Raw genomic sequence first — 8,485 nt, 5'->3', positions numbered from 1 at the left:
TGCCTCTGTCTGCCTGTGTTTCTCAAAGTCTGGCTCCAGAGTTTGTTCTTGGAGCCACTAAATTACATCCTCTTTGCACCCTTGACTCAACCCCTGCCTGTGTCGCTTAGCCTGCCTCGGTTTCTGCCCTTTCCCTTCTATGTCCGTTTTTCTCTTTGTCTTTCTGTTTTCTCCCTCTTGTCTTTCTGCTTCCTTTTCTCGGCCCAGAGCTCTATGACACGGGGACATACTTTCTGTTTCTATGCCTTTAGTTTTTTCCTATCTCTCTTGTTTGCTTGGCTTGCTTTGTTTTTGAATTTTATTTATTTATTTGAAAGTGAGAGAGAGCACAAGCAGGAGGGGCACCAGAGGGGGAGGGACAAGCAGGCTCCCCGCTGAGCAGGGAGCCAGATGCAGGGCTCCATCCCAGGACCCTAGGATCTTAGCCCCAGCGGATGGCAGATGCTTAACTGACTCAGGCACGCAGGCGCCTCTTATCTGTTTTATTATCTCTCTAATCTCTGGAGAGATCCCCCCCTTGTGGAGACCTGCTTCCTCTTTTCTCAGCTAGAGGGGACCCTAGATTCCCCTTACTCCCCAAGGTCAAAAGCTATCCTGGGACAAGTGGGAGGTGGTGGGAGAAGGAGTCCCTGGAGAGATGGTCAGAGATCTGGATCTCCAGTTAGGAGTTGGCTGTGGCAGAGCAGGGAGTGGCAGTCCTGGTGGGTGGCCTGGTGTGCTAGGACATGTGGAAACAAAAGTGAGCTGTGTGCGTGTGATGTTCAAGTATCAAGCACAGACTTCCCTACCGCAGTGACCCCTGCCTACTTCCTGGCCATGGTGGTGGTGGTGGTCGGATGGAGTCCAAAAGAACAAAAAACAGCCTGGAAAGGCATAAGTTTAGGGTACAGGGAATGGGTGGGAGTGGAAGGGCTCATTGGGACTGAAACAAAACAACAAAATTCTCTACCTGAGTCTTTCTTCATCCACCTGTTAGTGTTAGGACCTCAAAGTCAAATGCTGCAGGCAAATGATGTTAAAGGGGAGCAGGTGCAGGATAAAACTGAAGTGCAAAGGTGAGGGACATTCTCCTCTAAGGGCTGGGGTGGATGGGTGGACAAGAAAGGGAAACATTCCTGTTTAAAATTATATCTTTTAGGGATCCCTGGGTGGCGCAGCGGTTTGGCGCCTGCCTTTGGCCCAGGGCGCGATCCTGGAGACCCGGGATCGAGTCCCACGTCGGGCTCCCGGTGCATGGAGCCTGCTTCTCCCTCTGCCTGTGTCTCTGCCTCTCTCTCTCTCTCTCTCTCTCTCTGTGTGACTATCATAAATAAATAAAAAATTAAAAAAATAAAATAAAATTATATCTTTTAAAAAAATTTTTTTAGAGATTTTATTTATTTATTCATGAGATAGAGAGAGAGAGGCAGAGACACAGACACGGGCAGAGGGAGAAACAGGCTCCATGCAGGGAACCTGACGTGGAACTCGATCCCAGGACTCCAGGATCACTCCCTGGGCTGAAGGGAGGCGCCAAACCACTGAGCCACTCAGGGATTCCCCCCCATAAAAGATTTTATTTATTTATTCATGAGAGACACACAGAGAGAGGCAGAGACACAGGCAGAGGGAGAAGCAGACTCCCTGTGGGGAGCCCGATGAGGGACTCTATCCTGGGACCCCAGGATCATGCCCTGAGCCAAAAGCAGACGCCCAACTGTTGAGCCACCCAGGCATTCCTTAACTTATATCTATATCTATATTTTATCCACCCCGTGGGGCATATCTAGCCCATGAGCCACCAGCAGTAGCACAGCACATACACTTCAAGCAGTGTCAGTGGGGGACAGGGGCTCCTTCTTGACCTGAGCCCCCACTACCTACGGCTGGAGCTTCAGAAGGATCCAGTTCCCAAGAGCCCCTGGTGCCACATGGAGGATCACACTAATAGTGTCTGCTCTACAGAAGCGTCAGTGGCAGTTACATAAATCGTTCTGTCAAGTGCTTAGAACGGCACCTGGCACATAGCAAGTGCTCAGTGACTGTTACAACTGTGGGCCTCTGGAGAAATGCTGAGCGTCGAGGCTGGTCAGCTGGTGAGGGCAGGCGGCTAGATCTTTACCTGCCCTGCCCCCTGGGTGACAGAGGAGGGCAGACTCTATCCCCTTCATAGGACAGTGAGGACCACCTACCAGAGCGCCTGGAAGAAAGCGAGCTCAGATCACAAGGGGCTCAAATCTCCACCAACTGGGAGATGGCTGCACAAATCCATACTAAAACCATTGAATTGTATAGTTTGTTTGTTTATTTATTTATTTATTTATTTATTTATTCATGAGAGACAGAGAGAGAGAGAGAGGCAGACACAGGCAGAGGCAGAAGCAGACTCCTCCAAGGGAAACCGATGCAGGACTCGATCCCAGATCCTGGGATCACACCCTGAGTCGAAGGCAGACACTCAATTTGGGACACCTGCTGAGCCACCCAGGTGTCCCAAATTGTACACTTTTTTAAAAAATTTTTATTTATTTATGATAGTCACACAGAGAGAGAGAGAGGCAGAGACATAGGCAGAAAGAGAAGCAGGCTCCATGCAGGCTCCATGCACCAGGAGCCCGACGTGGGATTCGATCCCGGGTCTCCAGGATCGCGCCCTGGGCCAAAGGCAGGCGCTAAACCGTTGCGCCACCCAGGGATCCCCCAAATTGTACACTTTAATGAGTTAGTTGAATTGTAGCTCAAAAGCCATTAAAAAGGGGGGGGCATCCCGGGTGCCTCAGAGGTTTAGCGCCACATTTGGCCCAGGGTGGGATCCTGGAGATCCAAGATTGAGTCCTGCGTTGGGCTCCCTGCATGGGGCCTGCTTCTCCCCTTTGCCTGTGTCTCTGCCTCTCTCTCTGTGTCTTTTATGAATAAATAAATAAAATCTTTAAAAAGGGGGGGAACCTCTACAAAAGGGGTCAGGAAGTGATCCTCTAGTTCATACAGGTAACCCCACCCAAGAAGTGACCTTTATTTCATTTGTTCATTCAACAAATATTTTCTGTGGAATATCTACTTTGTTTTTTTTTTATTTTTTTATTTTATTTTTTTTTTAAATTTTTATTTATTTATGATAGTCACAGAGAGAGAGAGAGAGAGAGAGGCAGAGACACAGGCAGAGGGAGAAGCAGGCTCCATGCACCGGGAGCCTGATGTGGGATTCGATCCCGGGTCTCTAGGATCGCGCCCTGGGCCAAAGGCAGGCGCCAAACCGCTGCGCTACCCAGGGATCCCTGTTTTTTTTTTTTTTTTAAGATTTATTTATTTATTCATTCAGAGAGAGTGAGAAAGAGGCAGAGACACAGGCAGAGGAAGAAGCAGGCTCCATGCAGAGCCTGACATGGGACTCGACCCTGGGTCTCCAGGATCGCACCCTGGACTGCAGGCAGCGCTAAACCGCTGCGCCACCGGGGCTGCCCGGAATATCTACTTTGTAATAAGTTGGGGTCACAAGCAAACTTTAACCCAGCCTTAGGGGGTGGGAGCTAGGAAGGGCTCTTGGAGGAGGCGATGTGTGAGCTGAGACCTAGGTGATGTGGGGAAATGAGCCAGATAAAGCAGTAGAGTGTTTGGGTGGTGAGAACATCTGTAAAGGTCTACAGGTAAGGAAGGCAGGTATCTTTTAACTGCCTCCTCCCCCCTCCCGCAGGTGTTTCAGTTCCTGTGCTGGACAGTGCTGGTGACGTTTTTGGTGCCAAAGAAATCCCTGGTTCCCTGCCTGCATGGAGCTCCAGTGAGGGACAGAGACATTGCCAGACATGGCAATCTATTCTTTTTTTTTTTTTTAAGATCTTATTTTTTAAAAATTATTTTATTTTTCTAAGATTTTTATTTATTTGACGCTGCAGAGTGGCAGGCAGGCAGGGGGAGAGGGAGAAGCAGGCTTCCTACCCAACAGACAACAGAGCCCTGGGATCGTGACCCGATTGGAAGGCAGACAACCAAGGACCCTGAGATTTTATTTATTTATTTGAGAGAGAGAAGGAGAGCACAAGCCGGGGGGGGGGGGGGGGGGGGGGGGGGGGAAGAAGCAAACTCTCCGCTGAGCAGGGACTCGATTCCAGGACCCTTGAATGATAACCCCAGCCAAAGGCAGTCACCTAACAGACTGAGCCACCCAGGTGCCCCGACAATCTTTTCTGGGGTAACAGAGGGCTCAGGACCCAGATGGGGAAGATCAGAGGCGGTGGATGCCCAGAGAAGGCACCTGACCCAGTCTGAGAGAACATCAGGGAAGGCTTCCTGGAAGAAGAGACAGGGTTCCAAACAGTCTGTGTTTGGGGTCGTAGGTCCCTTTGAGAATCTGTTGAAGCTTTGGACGTTCATGGAAGAAAAACACACAAGCAAACTAGGAACCCCATAATTCTCGTTCCCTCAAGCACCGCTGCCTGGAAGCCCACGTTCACCCCACCTAACCCTCACCCTCCCACGACCACCTTGCTGTTATAAAAGTCCGAGGAATGGGGACGGGGTGGGGGGCGGGCAACAGTGCGGGAAAACTTTGAGGTCAAATTCCGGCACCCCTCTCACCCCTCCCCTGAGGCCTGGAAGGTGTTCCAAGGCTCTAGCCTTTATCCTGCCTACATCCCCCGCACTAATCCTCGGCCCCGGCGCTGTGAGGCCCTTGGCACAAGTCGGGGACCAACGCATTCTCGTCTGGAATGTCCAGAGGGCAACAGTCCAAGCGGCCACCGCGCTCCCGGGACGAGCGCCACAGCGCCCCCTGACGGTCACCGCGCGCCGGCGCACCCCAAGCCGCTCGTGCCCCCTGGCGGCCGGTGCTCGCACGGTCATCGGAGACTCTCCGTCATCAGGGACTCCCCGCCCTCCGGTCTGCACAGTGGGGTCACGATCCAAGCAGGGCCGGGTATAATGGTTACACTCTTAATTAAACCTCAGATTTGATTTTTTTAAAGTGTGCCTGAATTGCAAGGATTGCAATCCGCTGCCATCCAAAATTTCAAGGATTACTACTAAAAAAAGTACAAACGGTGCATAGATTGGAAGCTAGTGGAGGGAAAAGAAAGGGTAAAAAAGCCTAAAACAAATCCAAACCAAATATACAGCCGCTTCAAAAAACCTAAATGAGGGCAGCCCTGGTGGCTTAACGGTTTGGCGCTGCCTTGGGCCCAGGGTGTGATCCCAGAGACCCAGGATGGAGTCCCCCATCGGGATCCCTGCATGGAGCCTGCTTCTCCCTCTGCCTGTGTTTCTGCCTCTCTCTGTGTGTGTCTCTCATGAATAAATAAATAAAATAAAAACCCTAAATGTGAGGGGGTGGGATGCATAGCAAAAGTGGGAGCAACAGAATCACAAAGTTAAAGGTAGAAGTCAGGGATGACTGAGCCCAGGTGGCTCAGTGGTTGAGCGTCGGCCTTTGGCGGGATCCAGGGGTCCTTTGATCGAGACCCACATCGGGCTCCCCGCAGGGAGTCTGCTTCTCCCTCTGCCTATGTCTCTGCCTCTCTCTGTGTGTCTCTCATGAATAAATAAATAAAATCTTAAAAATAAGAAGGTAGAAGTTAATAAGGTATATCCTAATCACAAACACAAAAGTGTATTCCGAGTCTAAACTCTTCTGACTGCCTCCACTGCTTCTACCTACCCCTCTGCCCTGCCCCTTAGGCTTCTCACTCCTGCCCCTGGGACTCCCAATACCCAAGTCAGATCAGATTCCTCCCCTGCTCAGAAACTGGCTCGATTTCACTCAGAGTAAAAGCCAGACTCACCACTGTGCCCCTAAGACTGCACCATCTGCTTCTTTTTCCCTGTCTGACCTCATTCTCCACGCCCCCCACCCCCACCCCCAGTTGCTCCTCTCTAGCCACACAGATCCTCTTGTTCCTTTAAAATACCAGACATGTTCTCCCTCAGGACCTTTGCACTGACTGTTCCGTCTGCCCAGAGGACTCTTTCCATTTGACACACTCCCTCATTACCAATGGAGAACGGACAAATAAACTGGGTACAGTCACACAACAGGTTCTGCAGTGAGAATTACCTCTGACTACCCGCGTTAATGAGACTGAATTTCACACGGTGTTGAGTGGAAAAAGCCCGACACTAAAGAGAGTGTATTTTCTGACTCCATTTACATGAAGCTCGAGGCAGGAAAGACCCATCAATTCAGCCAGACGTCACAATGATGGTGGCCTTGAGGGGAGGGGGCATGGCCTGAAAAGAGCCAGGAAGGAACTTCTTGGGGACTGGAGATGTTTCTTGGTCTGGAAGCCGATGGCACGAGTGTATTCAGTTGGTGAAAACTCACCCTGCTGTACACTGATGGTTTGGACTGTTTTGTATGTGTGTCTACTTCGATAACCAGTCAAAAAAAAAAAGAAAAAAGAAAAGAAAAAAGAACCTCCACCTTTCTCTCCTGCAACAGAAGCACATTTCCCCAGGGCTGATCCAGGCAGGCCCCACAGAGAACTCAGGGGCGGGTAGGGGCTCAGCCAGCTCAGCACTGGGGGTGTGAAGGGGAGGGATTGAGTTTCCAGAGGGATCCAGGGCCAGGGAGGTAAGGTTTCTGTGATGCTCTTGTCCTAAGTCCTGGGGTGGGGGTGGAGGCTTTGGAGAGTGCCTCCCCCTATAAGTGCTCAGAGCCCAGTGTCTGGAAGATGGGACTCAAAGGTGAGCCTTTCCTGTAAAGCAGCCATTGGAAATGCAACCTGTATTCTCTGCATGCACACACTCTCTCTGGTCTCTGTATTTCTTTCTTTCTTTCTTTTTGAGATTTTATTTATTCGTGAGAGACACACAGAGAGAGGCAGAGACATAGGCAGAGGGAGGAGAGCCCAATGCAGGACTTGATCCCAGAACCCCAGGATCATGACCTGAGCCAAAGGCAGACTCTCAACCACTGAGCCACTCAGGCGTCCCGCTGTCTGTGTTTCTGTCTCTCTCCCTCCCTCCCAGTCTCGCTCTCCTCAAGAAGAAAAAAACCCTCACAATTATTTCCATAAAGCTTTATTACATCAGACTGTAACCAAAAGACCCAAGTTCAAACTTTGAATCTTGCCATAAACTTTGAATAAACAGTAGTGTTTTTTTTCTTTTTTGTACTGTAATGTTTATTTTTAAATTCTTTTTTACTGGCATGATTTTATATATATGAGGTTCAAGAAAAGAAAATGTCCACTCTGCATTTTTTTGGTGGCCATTAATATTGTTCGTTTCATTTTCTGATTCTTACTGGAAATAATTTTGTCATATAGGGCATGAGGGCACTTGGCAGGCCTCTGTGATATCCCGTTGGACACGGAAGGGTGTGGTGTGATTTAGGAAGGGAGGGAGGGGAACTGGGTTGCAGGTGAAACAAAGGAAGCCTAGAGGCCAGGCAGGGACCCAGGTGGGCCAGCCCCTGGGGTCTCTGCTTGCTGGGAGTCTCACTGAAGAAACCACAGAACATAGTGTCTGGATGGCTTTGGGGAGAGAGGTGGGAGGGGCCCAGGAGTGCTGGGTGCTCTGCGCAGGCGCAGTGCCTGGATCAGGTGAGTTAGTCTAGGGTGCTGTAAATAAAGGAGGGGGACCTGGACGGCTCAGTGGTTGAGCGTCTGAATTCAGCTCAGGTCATGATCCCAGCGTCCTGGGATGGACTTGGCACATTGGATTCCCTGCAGGGAGCCTGCCTCTCCCTCTGCCTATGTCTCTGCCTCTCTCTGTATCTCTCATGAATAAATAAATGAAATCTTTAAATTAAAAAAAAAAAAAAAGAAGGAAAGGCAGGTCAGGGCCCACCCTCCCCCCATATCACTGAGAGCTTCCTGAGCACCTTCCTAACTCACTGGATCTTCATAGCCTCCACTTTATACATGGGAAACTGAGGCTCAGAGAGAGGAAGGCCCCAAGCTGGAGAGAGTGTACCTGGAGCCCAAGTCTCCTACCTAACCCAGTGCTTGGTAATCTTAAATAAGCTCAGGCCTTAAATCACCTCTGATTATTGCTTTCTCTCCCATTAGGGAAAGAAAATATGTACAGAAACATAAAAACCAAACATATTGACTACAAAGCCCAAGGGCATTTTGGGAGTGATTGAACTCCATGAATCCTGCTTCTGATGGTCATTAACATGACTCTGGATTTGTCAAAACTCATAGAACTGTACACATACCTACACACACACACACACACACACACACACACACACTTGACTTTCACTGTAAATAAGAATGTTAAAAAACTGAGAACAAGTGTGTCTGACTGGCTCAGTCGGTAGATCATGTGACCCTTGATCATGGGATCCTTTGACTGAGCCCCACTTTGGGAGTAGAGATTACAACAAATAAATAAATAAACCTAAAAAAAAAGAGAGAAAGAAATGTGTTAATTTCGTTAGATGTGATTAGGCATTGTAGTTATGTAAAGAAATATATCCCCTCTTTTATTATTTATTTTTTCAATTTTTAGAGATTTTTATTTATTTATTCATAGAGACACAGAGAGAGAGGCGGAGACACAGACAGAG

This window comes from Canis lupus, chromosome 1 (genome assembly GCF_011100685.1).
Source record: "Canis lupus familiaris isolate Mischka breed German Shepherd chromosome 1, alternate assembly UU_Cfam_GSD_1.0, whole genome shotgun sequence".
Lineage (NCBI taxonomy): Eukaryota > Metazoa > Chordata > Mammalia > Carnivora > Canidae > Canis > Canis lupus.
The sequence above is the reverse complement of the archived record's forward strand: the minus strand, read 5'-3'. Positions refer to the sequence as shown.